We start from the raw sequence: 17,333 nt of genomic DNA on the forward strand, positions 1-17,333 counted from the left end.
AAATTGTGATTAATATTAATTTTTAACATAAAATTCATAAAAAAGTTATTTTTTGAAGTTTTTCGTTAGGATTTTCCCATAAAAATTGTTTATTTGACATGTCATTTTTGACAAAAAGTCTCAAAATGTGTATTTTTTCATTATATTTATATTGAAAATGTGTATTTTTTTGTCAAATGTTTAAATTATTGTTTTTTTAGTGACAATTATTTGATATGCATTGAAATATTAATTAACATTACATAAACATATAGAAAATACTAACTTTAAAATATTGACCCCTTTGTATTTTTTAACTATGCGAAAAAATTAAGATTTCATTACAAAAAAAATCAAAAAGAAAAATAAAAAAACACTTATAATTAAATATACTTAAAAATAAATATCTTAGGGAAAAAGAAGACATTAGAAAATTTAAAGTGTCAAAAATAAACTCTCTAAAAAAATGGGTTGATGTTGCATCCACACTTTTTAAAATCATCATGAAAATCACTCACATTTAAAAAAAATGTTCATATTTGATACATAAGAAAATTTAAAGTGCAAAAAATATGTTAAAAAAATGTATTATGAATCACCACTTTTCAAAATTGGGAGATTTTTTGCTACCTTAAAAAAACGGGTAATCAATAATTTTCTCATTTGATTGGTAACTATGTTTCACACAATATGTAATGCAACTAAACTAGTATGCATGATAAACTTGTCAGCTTCCATTGAAGAAATTTAGGTGGCTCCTTTTAATTGGTGAAGGAAAATTCCACCATCAAGTAAAACAAGGTAGAAGTATCCCACACCTATTTTCCCATGGATTATAATAGGGATGAGATCTTTATCAACCAAAATGAGATCACCTACTTGGTATTCCCTCTCTAGCTTTTGGACCCATTGCTTCTTAGGGATGGTTAATCTTGAGTTTGACATCTTGATGTGGCAAACTTCTTGAGAAGCTGGAGACTTGATTGATTTTGAAGTTCCACTAGGAGGGTTTTAATTCATATCCTTTAGGATTTTGATTATGGTCTCATGGTTTTTATGGGTAGGGTGTGGGAAGTGCTCATTGTATTCCACATGACTAGGGAAATGAGATTCCTTATAAAGGACGAATTGGGTCCCATCAACTTGGGGAATGATGACATATGATAGATCCATTTGTAATTTTCCACCTATTAAAGCACACCAATTCCTTGATAACATCATGCCCCAAGCATCAGGCACATTGATGAAAACAATATCCATTAACCCTGAAATATATTTGTTGGCTGTTAGAGACACCTTAAGAGCTTTAATAATACCATGGACATGAATAGAACTAGAATAAAACACACACATTCTTATATGGCATAGTGATATCTAGTTCCAATTGATACACAAACCTTAATGTCATGACATTAGCGGATGCTCCTACGTCAAACATGAAATTATGAAGTATCGGATTGTTAATCATTAAGGAAAACAAGAAGGGTTCATGACCCCCATTTTTCTTGCCAAAGCACATGTTTTACAATATAACAAGGGGATCATTGGGATCATCTACAAAACCTAAATCCTTCTTAATTTGCCTCCTTTGGGGAGGAATATTAGCCATATATATAAGGTGGAATTGTACATTAACCTTGGCCAAAAAATTACCCATATCAACATCTAATGCAATATCATCACTCTTGGGTTTTGGCTTTGGTTTACCTTAAGGTTTCACTCGAGGATTATCATTCCCTTGAGAAGGATTCCTATATTCATGTGCTTAAGATTCTCCTACTCTTTCTCTTGGTTGTAAGGACTATCTTCTTGGGAATGAAGATCCTAAGAAGATTGATACCAAGATAACCCTCCTTTCCCAACCAATTTTGTTGGGGAAAGAGTGTTTGGAATGCTTTGTTTGATCCAAGATCTTTTTATTATAAAGAATTACATTGATAAATTGCAGCTTAATCATAGAAATTTAATGTGCACATGAAAGAAGAGGGGAAACACATAAAAGCATGAAAAGAAGACAAGAGACTTGATAACGGAGTTTGTCCAATTTGGACTATGTCTCTAAGCCTTGCTCGATCAATGGGGGAGGCCTTCATTCATTAAGTAGCAAGAGAAAGAAGAAGTACAATCAACATTTACAAAAGGAGTCTTATACCTCCAATATGGAAAATGACCGAAAAATGGAGAGCTTTGTTATAGAAACTGACATCACCATTGAGTTCCTGTTGCCGAGAGGCGAAAAAACGATATAAAACTTGCCCAATTCTGACATTAAACCAAAACTGACCCCCTAGAAAATGTGTTCAGGCAAGGTTCCGCCCCTGTCACATGCCTGCTCAAGGTTCCGCCTCCTCTCTCTCGAAATTTGTGTCGTGCTCTCTCCCCTTGTGCACTGTTCAACAATGTTTAAATAAAAATTCATCGGTGGACTTTCCAATGGAAGTCGTTTGGCGTAGTGGTAAGAAAGGCAAATGGTTGAGGAGGGTTCGGGGGATCAAATCTTGCCCCTCCATTTTTATTATAGCTCGTTGTAATGGGGGGTCCGCCGGTCCAGTGGCCCGCTTCCCCCATCTCCGCCGGAAAATTTGATGTGGTAACAGGTGTGTGAAGGGGCGGTAGGGTTGATTGCTCACCCCCCAACACTATTATTAATGTTTGTTACAGTGGGTACTAGGGGCGACGGGATCATGGCCCCTCGCCCTATATATATTATGTTTTTTGTTATATGGTAGTTCTGGGGGTGGCGGAGTCATGGCAGCTTGCCCCATATATATTAAGTTTCTGTTATATGGTAGTTCTGGGGGCGACAGGGTCATGGACGCCCGCCCCTTTTTTTAATATTATTTTGTTGGGGTTCCACTGGGCGGCGGGGGTCATGACCTGCTGCCCTTTTTTTAAATTTTATTAACCATCCGTACAAATTTTCCAGAACCTTAGGGTTCATTGGACGAATTAATCGTCCTACAAATTTTCCTAGAAAACTGGCCAGATTTTGGTGCCAGATTCTTGCGAAATTGCACCCTCCTTACGCTGCCACATGGGTAAGTCAACCCCGAACTTTGACTACTTCTATACTTCTCATACGGACTCAGATTGGAGTGTCGTTCACACCGTTGGAATCAGAGCGGCGAGCATTTCGATCTGGTGTCAAGTTTATCATCTTTCTACCACTTTGAATTTTGAGCCTCTTTCATGCCACGGGTGTCTGGAGATTCATCTGGATCAATCCTCCCCATTGAGAGCTTTTGGACTACCAAAAGAATTAACACTATTCAACATACGACTTGTGTTCTCGCCAAACCATACTTTCAATCATTTTCACACAAAACTAGTACATCTTCTGCACTCATTCCTGACTCAACAATCCCTCACTTGCCAAGAGTTTATAGCTCACACTCTTTGGTAAAGGATTACACAATAAAAATCAATACTTCAATTACTGATAAGAAGGCCTATCCAGCCTAAGGATCTGAAGGTTGTTGTGGATTTTCACCAGAAAAATCATCAACATTAATCATCTCATGTTTGCATAACAAATCATGCCATTATCCATGGATGTTTATGGACTTCAAGAAATTTGTTTTTGTAACTCAATAGGGTACTCCAGCATGTAATTCCAGGTTATATTAATAAAACAAATCAAATATATTGGCTAAGTTTGTTTTATGTGGTCTTTTCTGTTGTAGTATGATGATTGATTTATTTGTTTAACAAGAAGGATTTATAGTTGTATTAGCTAACAAATTTGTTATATGGGTTGAATTTATTCACTAACATATTTTATTTTGGGTATATTGGTTGCGTTGCATGAGTCTAGAAATAGGGTATTTTACAATGGTATCATAGCAAGGGTTTTCCCACCAACTTGTGAGTGGATACCATCTTGATGTCTCCAGAGAACATGGAATACATCACATGTAGGAAATAGAGAAAAAAGATTATAATTTTCACTCGGAATCAAAAGAAGACAAAGACATAGGGGACATGAATGAATAACCCAAGGGAAGTGCTACGAATATTCTAAATGACCTTCTAAGGGAGAAACAACAGTTGGCTCGACTTATCACCCAACTTCTAAAAAATAATTACGTGAACCAAAATAATGTTGACAACAATGGTTCAAGAGGTTTAAATGGTAACAATGGGAACAATGTGTAAGGGAGAAAAACCCATATCCTAGTTCAGAATAACCATTGGACAACAAGTAGAGTGACTCCTAGACCTATTTTACCTCAATTCTTATAAGAACGACTTGTAGGAAATCAAGGACAACAAGGAAAACATGAAGGTTTTTCTTATTATTTGAGGGAGTATTAGGATCATGGCAAAGAATTTCATGTAGCCATGTCCTTCTAGGATTTTTGTACCATTAAATATAGGAACAAGCCAAAAGACTACAACAGGGGTACTCAAAATTTTGATCTTCCACAGAAGTTGGGGAAAATTTCCATCCCTTTCTTTGATGGTTCATCCAAATGCACTTTTAGAGTGTGGGTTCAAAAATGGGACACAAATTTGCAACTCAACCCTATGTTTGAGACAAAGGCCATCAAATTTTCTACATTTAATTTGGAGGGAGAGGCTCATGAGCGGTGGTATCATGGGCTAATCACCTTGGGGTATGTCAGCATTACCTCATCCCTGGATTTGACACAGAGAATGATTACCTAATATGATAAGAATGAACAAGAAATACATTTTAGGGAATTGGCATAACTTAAACAAATAGGTACAACATATGGTTACATTTCAAAAATTCAAAGGCTTGAAATCATTGTGTCAGATGTGTTAGAGCACGGAATAAATATTCTATTCATTGAAGGATTATCCAAACCCCCACATGGTTGTTTTAATATCTTCAAACTAGAATCTCTATAATAGTCTATCATTAAAACCCCAAGACATGGAGGATGTAGTTCCAAAGTAATTATTGTCCCAAACTCTTCGTTCCCGGAAAAGAAAATACAATAATCCCTTCTAGAAGGAGCATAATAGGAAATACAAATTAGATGATGAGACTCGGAAGTAAATAATAAGGAAGAATGTTTTTTTTGCTATAAGGAGCCTTGGGAAATGTGTCACAAGCACATGGGGAAGGTTCAGGTCCATTACATATAGGTGCTCTCAGACAGTGAGGGGGAAGAGGAGGAAGGATAGGTTCATGGTGATGAGCATAGCAGTAGGGATGATAATCATCCATGTGCAGAGAAGGCATTAGAGAAATGTTGAGGCCTAAAATGGGCCTCCAAAGGAATATTTTGAAATAGTAGTGGAAATAATAAAATAAGATTAGATTACATCATCAAATGTTAGAGGGAAAAAAGAAAAAAATATTTTTTCAACTCATATTTTCAACTTATATCTCTGTGGTTTTACTCAAATTTCGAGAATGAGCACTCATTGGATGAAAAATTTAATTCCCCATCCAAGGATTACCCATGTTGCATAGTCTTGATGGACCCTGCTACATGAAAAAAATGAAAAATGCATGAAAAGCGTAATTGCAATCATGTTTTTCATGTATTTCTCATTTTTCTTATAGCAAGGTCCATTGAAAGTATGCGACATGGGTACTCTTTGGATGAGGAATTAAATTTTGCATCCAACGAGTGCTCCCACTTGAAATTTGAGTGAAACTGTAGGGAGATAAGTTGAAAAAATAGTTTTATGTTTTTATTTTTATTTTAATCTTTTTACTTTTTTACTCCAAAAATGGTGAATCATCCCCCATGGTTGACATCATCATCTTGAATCCTATTGTTTCTTATAAATTTGATTTTGGTTGTACACTTTTGTTTTGAGGCCCATTTTAGACCTCAAAGTTTCTCTAATGGTGGAAATATATCCACCCTATCATACATCCCCATATATCACACTTACAGGGTCACGAGAGTAGTATAGGGATATTGTGTAACTATATTGATTGATGGTGGGGCAATCCAAAACTTCATTGATGTGGCCCTGGTGGCTAGGAGATGCATTCACATAGAATACTTTAAGGGATTTTATGTTGTGGTAACTAATGGGTAAGATATGGCATGCACAAAAAGGGTTTTGTGGTTGTAGTTGGCGATGGGTAACTATGTTATGTTCGATGACTTCTATGTGTTTGAATTGGGATACACTGATGTTGGATGGGTGTTCAGTAGCTTTATTCTATATGGAAATACTTGAACTATCATAGAATGTAGATGGAATTCACTACAATAGATGGTAAGTTGGTAGTTCTTAGGAGAATTTCCAATGGTGCCTCTAAGATTGTTACAACCAAGTAAATGGAAAGAATATTCAAGAATGGTGATGTATCTTGGGCAACACAATGTCAGATTACAATACATAAACCTTCATATAGGATCCAATGTTATCATCTATGAATTATGTCATTGTTGAGCAAACATGATTGGGTTTTTTAGGAGATCCCTCAAAGGTGGCCTCTTGAAAAAGGCTTCAAGCATACCATTGAGTTAGGAGAAGGGACCAAACCTATAACAACTACTCCATATAGGCACTAAAATAATTTTAAATGTGAGATAGAGAAGGAAGTCAACAAGTTGTTAGAGATGAGAGATATTAGACCCAACTATAGCCCATTCACTTCTTCAATAGTCTTGGTTAATAAGAAGGATGGAACTATGAGGATATGTATTGACGATTGGGATATGAATAAGAAAATGATCAAAAATATGTATCCCCTTGCCATGATCAATGAACTCTTGGATTGTTGCATGGGGAAATATACTTCTTGAAGATTAATCTTCGATCAGAATATCAACAAATTAGGGTTAGGGAATAGGATTTCCACAAGACTACTTTCAGGTGTCATTATGGGCACTACGAGTTCTTGGTCATGTCATTTGTGTTGACCAATGCTCCCATCGCTTTTAGGTTTTGCATGAACCACATATTCAAAAATAAATTTTGGAAGTTTATGTTGGTGTTCTTTGATGATTTTCTCATATATAGTAAGACATGGGATGATCACTTGAGGAATTTAGATGAGATATTTTGTATTGTAGTGGAATAATCATTATATGTGAAGGCGCCAAAATGCCAATTCTGCCTTATAGAGATTTTATATTTAGGCCATGTGATCCATGTGCAAGTGGTGTAGGTACATGAAGAGATGACCCAGTTGATATTGGATTGGCCACCACCTAGGCTCCTTACAATGTTGCATAGCTTCTTTGGATTATTCAATTGTTATAGGTGCTTTGTTAACGGGTTTTCACAGTTGGGTGCACCGTTAATATATATGACTAAGAAAGGGGCATTTAGGTGGTTAGAAGAAGCTTAATATGAATTCGATAAACTCAAGAAGGTTATGAGTACTTGTATAGTATTGGCACTTCTTGATTTCAATCGGCTTTTATGCTTGAGTATGATGCTTTGGGAGAGGGTGTAGGAGTTGTCTCGATGCAAAACAAACATACAATAGCATTTGAGATTCAAAAGCTTAGGGAACTCAAGAGGATATACTCCATCTATGATAAGGATCTACTCCATCTACGATAAGGACATACTCGTCATTATGCATGCTTTAATGAATTTAACATAGTTACCGATCAAACGAGAAAATTACCTACTACCCGTTTTTTTGAGGTAGCAAAAAATCACTCGATTTTGAAAAATGGTGATTCAGAATACACTTTTTTTTAGCATATTTTTGGCAATTTAAAATTTTTTATGTATCAAGTATGAACAATTTTTTTAAATGTTAGTGATTTTCATACTGATTTTAAAAAATGTTCATGCAACATCAACATATTTTTTTAGAAGGCTTATTTTTTACACTTTAATTTTTTTTATGTATCAGTGTGGACATCTTTTTTTTTGTTAGTGAGTTTCATCTTCATTTTGAAAAATGTTGATGAGCATCAACTCTTTTTGGGCTTATTTTTTACACTTTAAATTTTCTAATGTATTAAGTGTGGATAATTTTTTTTAAATGTTTGTGATTTTCATGTTGGTAATAAAACATAAAAATATAAATAAAAAAAACATGACAAAAAAAATCAAATACAAAAAAATATTTAAAAAAAAACAAAAACAAAAACAAAAAACCTATAAAAATGTAAAAAAGAAACCAAAATTAACTTGTAAAAATAAAAATAAAAAATTAACGAAAAAAAAAAAAAAAAAACAAAACAAAACAAAACAAAAACAAAAAACAAAAACAAATTAAACCAAAAAAAAATCTAAAACCATTTTTTTAAGTTTAAAAAACAAAAAATAAAAATAAAAACCACAATTAAAAAAAAAATTTACTAAACAAATAAATAAATATAAAATAAATAATAAATAATAAATAAAAATTTAAAATTTAAATTAAATAATTAAATAATTTAAATAAACAAAATTAAAAATTTAATTTAATTTTAAATTTTTTGGGAATTTTTTTTAATTGAAATTATAAAAATCTAAAATTAATGTGTATATATATATACATAATTTTAAAAAATAAATAACTTTAAAAATATAAAAATATATATATATATATATATATATATATATATATATTAAAAAAAAAATTTAAAAGCATTAAGAAAAAATTCTCCGCATTCTACCCCTCCCCAATGCCCCTCGCTCCCCTTCCCTCCGCCTCCTCACCCCCACCCACTCCCCCTACCTCTGCGCCTCACCCCACTCCACTCCCGTCCTCCCCTCGATTCCCCACCCCTTCCCTCCCCAGCCGCCACCCCACTCAGCCCTCCCCGCCCACCTAGGCCCTCAGCCAGAGCGGCCAAAAGGTCGCTAGCTAGGGGCCCAAGTGAGCGGAGAGCACTGAGCACACCCCCCCCTCCCCCCCACCTGCCCGGGCTCCCAACTAGCAGCCTTTTGGTCATTGGCTGAGGGTGCGAGCGTACAGGGCGAGGTGAGTGGGGAGGAGAGGGGGGAACTGGAGTGGGGTAGGGAGGGAGGGAGAGCGGGGGGGGTATGGAGGGCGAGGCAGGGAGGGCCGCTATGGGGTGGGAGGGGAACTTTTTTTTTTAATGTTTTTTATAATTTAATTTTTTTTAACTTTTTTTAATTTAAATTTCTTTTAACTTTTTTTTTTGGCCAATTGGGCCTTGGGGTGGCAGAGGAATTTTTGTTTTTTTCAAGTTTCTAATTTTTTTTTTTAATGTTTTATTTTATTTTTGTAACTTTTTATTTTATTTTTTATTTTTTTTAATTCATTTTTTTCTTTTTCTTTTTTTTAATTTTACATTGTATGGTCAATGTTTTGTTACATTTTTTAGTTTTTTTTTAATGTCATTTCTATATATTTTTTATATTTGATTTTTTTGTCATGTTTTTTATGTTTTATTACTTGTTATTTTAGTTTTTTTTCCAATATTTGAATTTTTGTTTTCTTTTATATTTTTGTGTTTTTTTCAATATTTGAATTTTTTTTTTTTTATATATCTTTCATATATAGATATATATATTAATTTTGTAGGGTCCGTGTCGATGCTTGTCTAGCAACCCGATCCCATTATATGCAATTTGATAGTTGATTTTAAATTTTTCGTTATATTGAATCGAAATGCCTCGCAATGTGTTAATTTCATTGTTGGTCTTTAAGTTTTCATTACAATGGGTTGAATTCACCTACAATGCGTGTCAATTTGATAGTTGATTTTTAAAAAAAAATTGCAATGTATCAAGTTGTCTTTGGCTAAGATTTTAAAATCGCTATACATTTAGCATTTAAAAAAAAACTACTCTTGGTATAATAACTCTTTCATTCAGGTGTTCACTTTTAAAGTTTTTTTAGTCATCAAAACTTTCCATAATGTCATGCTTAAAATATTTTGAAAACTTAAGTTTGACATTTTGTAGTCATAATATTTGGTTTTAATTCCATGGTTGAAAATTTGTCAAGATTTTAATGTTTTTCTAAGTCATGATATTTTATCTTTAATGCTATGGTTGAAAACAATTATAAGTATTTTTTCTTACCACTATGCCTGAAAATTGTTGGAATTTTAAGATTTTCAAAAAAATGATATTTTAACTTTAATGTCATGCTTAAAAATCGTTGGAATTTTAAGGCTTTTCAAAGACGTGATATTTTGTCCTTTTTTTTCTGCAAAGACTAAAATCTATTAACTGAAAAGTAGAATAATTTTACAAGGAGTTGAGGCCTCAGATAACAGTACCCGAGAGCACTCAACACAGCAAAACTGCCCCAGTATAGAAGGAACCTGGGGAGACCAGTTACAAAGAGCTAGAAGACAGATATAGAACCCAGAGAGAGACCAGTAGAACATAGGAAGAAACATGAAAGCAAGAAAGCCTATGTACTTGGCAAACCAGACGGTAATTAAACAGCCACTGCCCTGGAGGGAAACAAAATCATCAGGTTGAAGATGCTGAACCATGACTGTAAACAGAGTGGCCTAGAAGTAGTCATCTGAGCGATAGCAAAACCAAAAAGAGAGAAAAAACAGACCCAGGTGGCCTTAAACTTCCACATCATCACCAGGAGTCTTCTCCACTGCTGGACACGCGCTGCCAATCCTCAAATTTTCATTGCCATCCTTCTCGCCCACTGGGTTCGCCAAGGAATGATTAGTGGCTCCAAAAAGTACTTCCCCGGCCACTGGAGTAATGTCTTCAAGAGGCGGAGTGATTCTGGGAACTTCATCCTGACCAAGCTTATCACTCATACGATTCTCCTGGCTTCCCCCATCCATTAATTACTCACTGCTTTGAGAAGGTTCAGGATCCATGCATGACAGAGGATAGAGTTGATTTTCTTCTTCCGATAGGATTATAGTGATATGAGCAGTGATTAGAGGCCTATTAAGATTGCTTTGGAATTTGAAATGCGTGGTTTGGAAAGCACTATTTGGAGTTGGCTTGCAAACAAAGCTTGGAGGAGGCACATCCACATGAGAGGAGGGAAGATTGACAGGAGACCGTTCAGGGTCCATAGAATGACTAGCCATCAAACGTTTGCCGCTACCACGTCGCCCCCCGGAACGATTCCTCCCACTCTGGCGAACCATTATGAAGAGCGAAGGGGAAGGCACAGAGTAACCAGAAACAACGACAGGAGGACAAAAGGACTGAAACAAAGACCAATACAAGCGCACAGAGTATGCCTGAGAAGGAGAAGAGACTCACCCAATTCTAAATTCTAGAGCTTTAGAAAGCTTACCCCTTAAAGCAGTGCTAATCCTGCCGTGGGGATCCTTAGCATAGTAATACCTCTTCCAGAATAACAGAGAACCGGCCTGGAGCTTGCCTCTGTTTGCAGAGTCCTGCTTGTCACCAAAAACCGCATCAAACCAAGGCCCGGAACAAGAAGACTGAACGCGAGGTGTGAAGAGAATAAACAGGATCGCCATGATTATAACTACCACAGTTTTGCTTTGAACAGTGCACGCCATTAATGCAGAAATCCTGCCATATCCATCCTTATTAAGACTATCCCTATTGCGCGATGTGAGATCCTGGGAAGCCACGCTGCCATGCAGCTGGCAGTTCCTGGTCTTACAATCTGTCATGAATAACATTTAATCCGTTTGTGTCACCCGCATCAAGGGTGATACTTTATCTTTAATGTCATGCTTGAAAATCATTGGAAATTTAAAGTTTTTTAGAGTCATGATATTTTATTTTTAATGTCATTATTAAAAAATGTTGAAAATGTACCTTGAAAAAAAATGTGTTATTCCAGCGTCAACACTTTTCAATTTCAAGGTGTTTTTTGCACCAAACAAAATGGGTTTTATTGTTTTTTACTATTATTTTTTAAAAATATTAAAAATTTACTCTGAGAAAACAAAAATGGTGATGCAGAATCAACACTTTTTTTTGGGCTGTTTTTTAAGGGTTTTTGGGCTCGAGTACTCGTTTTGAGGTAATAGTTCTCGTTTGATCGGTAACTATGTTATTTTAGATAGTATTTGGTCAGTGGCAGATTTGTGGCTACGACTAAGCACAACAATTTGTGATACTTTTGGGAATAGACTGACCTCGATGTGAGAGGAAACAGAAATGGGTGAGAAATATACAAGCTTATGATTTGGACATTGAATATATGAAGTTAAAGATAAATGTTCTTGTTTATGCCCTTTCCAAGAAACTTGTAATATGTTCCTTTATGGGTATCTCAGTTGATTGGAAATCACATATGCTGGTGGAATGTTCCAAGTATAAGTTTGCTTGTGAGTTGACAGATGGTCACATTTAGGATGGCAGGTACAAAGTGGTGGATGACAATTATCTTATACAAGGACATAATATATCTAATCCTTTATTTCACACTTAAGGAGAGGATTATAAGGGATAATCCTGACACACCTTTGGCAAGACCCCTAGATACTTCAAAACTTGTACGAATATTAGCGAGAGGTTCTCATGGAAGGGCCTCAAGGGAGAATTTTTGTGACATGTGAAGGAGTGTATGAATTTTCAGCAAAACAAGTCAGAACATACTCATCTTGTAGGTTTATTTCAACCTTTGCCCATTACAGGACAAAATTTGGAGAGTGTGTTAATGGATTTCATCATAGTTCTACTGAAGGTGCAGGGCCGAGATTTCTTTTATGTATTAGTTTATTGATTCATGCATTTCTTCACTATTTTTTCGAAGTAATGGCAACATAGGTGGAAACATTGTATTTTAGGGAGGTGTTTAGGCTCCATGACCTACCTATGTATATTTTTAATAATTGGGAAAATATGTTTATTAGTGCATTTTGGTAGGAGATGTTCAGATTGGCTAGCACCAAGTTAATTCCTAGTACTAGCTATCACCCTTAGACAAATGGCCAAACAGAGATTTCAAATAAATAAATTAAGAGATATCTACATAGTTATGCATCATGATAGAAGAAAGCTAAGATTAAGTGATTACATCTAGGAGAACATTGCTACAACAACATTTACCACATGTGCAATGGTGTGAACCCATGCAATCATTTTATGGATATGATGCACCTTCATTTTTTGTATTTGGTGTTTGGGGTTAACAGTGCTCCCAAATATAAATAGTGGATACATGAAAGCCAAGATATCCTTAATATCCTTAAGGAAAACTTACAAGTTTTTAGAAACAATGGAATATGTATGCAGATAAGCACAAGGTTGAGCATAATTTTGAGATTGGAAACTTGGTTTTCTTGAGGATGAAACAATACATACAATGTTCTATAAAGAGAAGTGGTATAGAAAAGTTTAAACCATGCTTTTCTAGTCCCTATAAATTAATAAGGATAGTTAGGGAAGTAGCTTATTATCTTGATCTTCTAAAGGGGAGCAAGATTCATAATGTTTTTAATGTATCATGACTCAAGAAGGTATTGGGATAATAGGTTATTACTTCAACAAAGTCACCCCCATTGGATGAGGAGGGTATATAATATTGATCCCTCAGGATATTTTGAAAGTCAAGGAAAGGAAATTGAGGAGCAGAGTGATTAGAGAGTATATTATCAAGTTGAAAGACTTGTTAGTAGAGGATGTTACATGGGAAGGAGAGCTAATTTCACAACATCCTAATTGGAAGTTGCTTGAGGGAAAGCAATCTTGGGAAAAGAGGACTATGATTTCCCTCTTTGAATGATTACTCTAGGAGAGAATAAATTTGTTTTATAAAAGAGAGACCCATGTTATTCTGATGACCCATGGTATAGACTCATGGTATTCTAAGGATAAAAAATAGATTGGAGCTCACTCTTTGGGCATGCATAATCATTTTCCTAAAATATTTTTGGATAGATATTGTGTCTTTGGAGTGCTAAGGGTCAAGTTGTTGAGTGAATTAGTTTCGATCGTGAAACAAATCCAATGTAGTTAATGAGAAGGAAGGGTCACTAAGTTATTTCACTGGTATTTGTTACTCAAGCTTCATCTCATTTCTAGGTCGTGGATATAGCAAGAGATCATGGGATTTATGGATGTTGAATTTTTCATCTACTGTTCATGAAAAGCCTTAAGGAGGCCATATTAGTTATTATCAGCAAGTTGAGGGTATTTTTTGTGGGTAGTTTCATCCCATGTTTTTTCTTCCCCATCTAGCACCATTTTTTTCTCAGTGGTTTGAACCATCATCTGTTAGGTCATGGCATAAAAAAGTAGGGTTGAACCATCCATTAAATATGCTTCAATATATCAATTTATAACAATAGAAGGGGACGTTTCAATATTATCATCATCTCCTATTTTCACAAAAAAATGTGCCATTACACATGGTCATTTATGGGCTTCCAAAAATATTTTTTTGTAACTCAAAAGTATGCTTCGGCATTCAATTCCATATTAGATTAATAAAAGATATTATAATATATTGGCCAAGTTTGTTTGTTGTAGTATTTTTTCTTGTAGTATGATGGTTGAGTTATTTGCTTAGAAACAAGGGATTTTACAATACTACTAATAAACAAATATGTTATATTGGTTGAATATATTTGTTGTGATTTTTTTTTTGTTATATTGGTTGAGTTTCTTGTATAGAAAGAGGGAATTTTACATTGAATTTACTATAAATTGAAAAAGGGACAACTACTCTCCACATAGCCTTAGGAAAAACAATATTATTGGTTTCTTTTAGCTAGCCACCATCGATTTGGATCCAATGTCTGAAGGATGCTTGACTCAGGGAATTTCAAAACAAGTTCAATTCATGGTGTCGATTATGAATGTCATTCTCATTCACTTGTAGGAAATATGGTTACTACGTCTCAAGCATTGGGTCTAGGCTAATCACACAACAAAAGGTGCCCACTAAAAACTTGCACCATAAAAGGAAATCCCTTCACCACTTCCTATGGTCCCTCAATGATTCTCTTTCTCTTCAATGTTGCATTACATGAAAATGGCCAAACATACAAGTTCCTCTCTATATGCCCGACTCAATATGAGAAACTCCTTGCTAGTTTCCTTAGCCAAAAAAAATTCAAGCATGGACTATGTGGTCTAGCTTCCAAACATAGGCTTACCAGTCACTATTCATGATGGGTTCAAAATTCACTTACACTTTGTGGCATACAATAGGTTCACAAGTCACTCTAAAATTATTTCACACGATAGGTTCATAAGGATTCACATCCATAGTCACTCGTAGACTCCCAAATGCTTAACCTCCATTTTTTTTCAATGGCAATATCCTAATATTGCAAGTGTTGCCACACATTTGATAGGTTTTAGGGTCCCTCCTCAAGTTGTAGATTCAAGCAAAACCTACCACATGGTACACATCTTGTGTTGGAAGAAAAATTGGAAACAACAACTCAAGGAAATGATGGCATAGGCTCCTATAGGACATCAATCTCTTTCCAACGAGAATTTACTTGCCTCATAACCCCTCATATTTTGAGAGAAAATGAATTTACAAATTGAAAAATTGTATTTTTGAAGCCAGTCGACATGAACCTAAATAAACTCAGGTCCGCTCCCTCCAACAGACATGTCTATTCATGAATAGTTGACATGTACAAACAAGGTCGCATAGCTAGCGTTCATGTGGCTTAGTTTAGTTATTGATCTTTAAAAGGTATGAATTAGCTCCCACATTTGAACAAGGGCTACAAAGTAGCTACTTTGGCTTAGTTTAAATATAGTTAAATTAGAGTAGAAAACAATAAATACATACAACTTTATATTAATAAAAATTACAATTAAAATAGCTAGATAATTCATGATAAGAACTCTATTTGTTAAAAAAAAATATTATATTATGATATTTGATAAATAAAATGAGAAAATATTAAATAAGAAAATATTTTTTTCTAAGTAAGGTTAATCTATTAATATGATACAAAAAGGGGAATTACAGTGAGGCTTGGCCACAGAGGAACCAAGCCTCAATCAGCACACATTCATAATAATTGTCTTTGACTGCCCCAACAGAGGGGAAACCAGTCCAAAAATAACCCACACAGGGGTAACGAATTTAAACAGAGCATTACTGAGACAAGGTAACCAGATCATAATTTTATCCTGAAGACACATAAGACTAAACATAAACTGAACCAAGAACATGACAAAACTTCCACCTGGCTGGCACGACACATGGCACTCAGTCTTCCGGAGCTGGCTCCTCCACAATTGGACACGCCCAGTCATCTGGGTTGTCCGACTCGCCACGTCCCAGCGCTTGATGGCCTTCCTCCATGCTGCATGCCTCAACACGCGGGCCTGACGTGTCACCTTGGCGGCTACCAGAAGCCTGCATGTAACTGTGTATGCCCGTCTCAACATGCTGACTGCCAGCAACAGCTTTGCCATGCATTCTAGTTCGACCTTCATCAGCTTCCGGTTCACCATTGTTGTCCCAGTTCCTGCTGCTCGGGCCAGCTCTGTTCGCCTCCTCCGTAGGATCATCCAGAGGAACATGCGGCTCAGTCTCTTCTGTGATGGTAATTGAGACAGTTGCAACGATAACAGGGCGGTTCAGAGAACTACGAAAGCGAAACTGCGTGGTGTGAGGAGCAGGATGCGGAGGCAGGGGAAAGGTTGCAGTGCGAACTGCTACATCTCCATGACATGGAAAATTTTAAGAACCCCCCCAAATTTACATGTATAATAAATGGGCGAATCTCCATGGTATATAGGAAAAATGGAAGGCGATTTTATCAATAATATGATATGTATATATAATTTTTTGGCGAATCTCTCACCAAGCATGGCGAATATTTTACTCAATTATAAAATCTTGTGTTTATTGAATACACAAATGAAATCATTGCATTTCTTTAAATATCTTTTGAAATCAAAATTACCGAAATTACATATCCATAACCTAGTGGGTGTAGGATAAGATTCACCCGTGCCATTCACAGAAAGCATGAGAAAAAACCTAATACTATATATAAAACCAAGAAAAATTCAAATTCATCACTTCTAGGACCTCGTAGCCACCCTGCAAATACACAAGTATGTTCCTGTTTACAATTAGAAAAATTACCCAAATTACAATCTGTGTACTTTAGCATATGTTGGAAAGTTATAGAAGGATGACTAGTGCAATCAATCCATTCCTTTTAGCCCTGGATTTGTTTTAGTTTAAAACAAAAGTATACAAATATACTTGTCCTATGTCTATGCTTTAACCATTCACCTTAAGACGTTTTTACAATATAATTTCCTAAGTCTATTTAATATCTTCATTATCATAAAAACCAACCTATATCCATCTTAACTCCACATCTACCACTCTTAGGGGGATGAAATTTATTTATCCCTCTGAGCACTTGGTAGACCCAGAATTAAGATGGCTCTAAGATGATAGAATTTCCCCTTTAAATAGTCTATGCTCACATGAATACCATGGTATTACCATGGGTCAATACCATGGGTTATCATAAACCTGGAGCTTAAAAATTACTATTAGTAATTTATAAAAATTAATAGTTGATTTTTAT

This window comes from Pinus tabuliformis, chromosome 1_1, assembly GCF_031772625.1.
Source record: "Pinus tabuliformis cultivar Carrire ecotype Pingquan chromosome 1_1, CPIR1, whole genome shotgun sequence".
NCBI classification, from domain to species: domain Eukaryota; kingdom Viridiplantae; phylum Streptophyta; class Pinopsida; order Pinales; family Pinaceae; genus Pinus; species Pinus tabuliformis.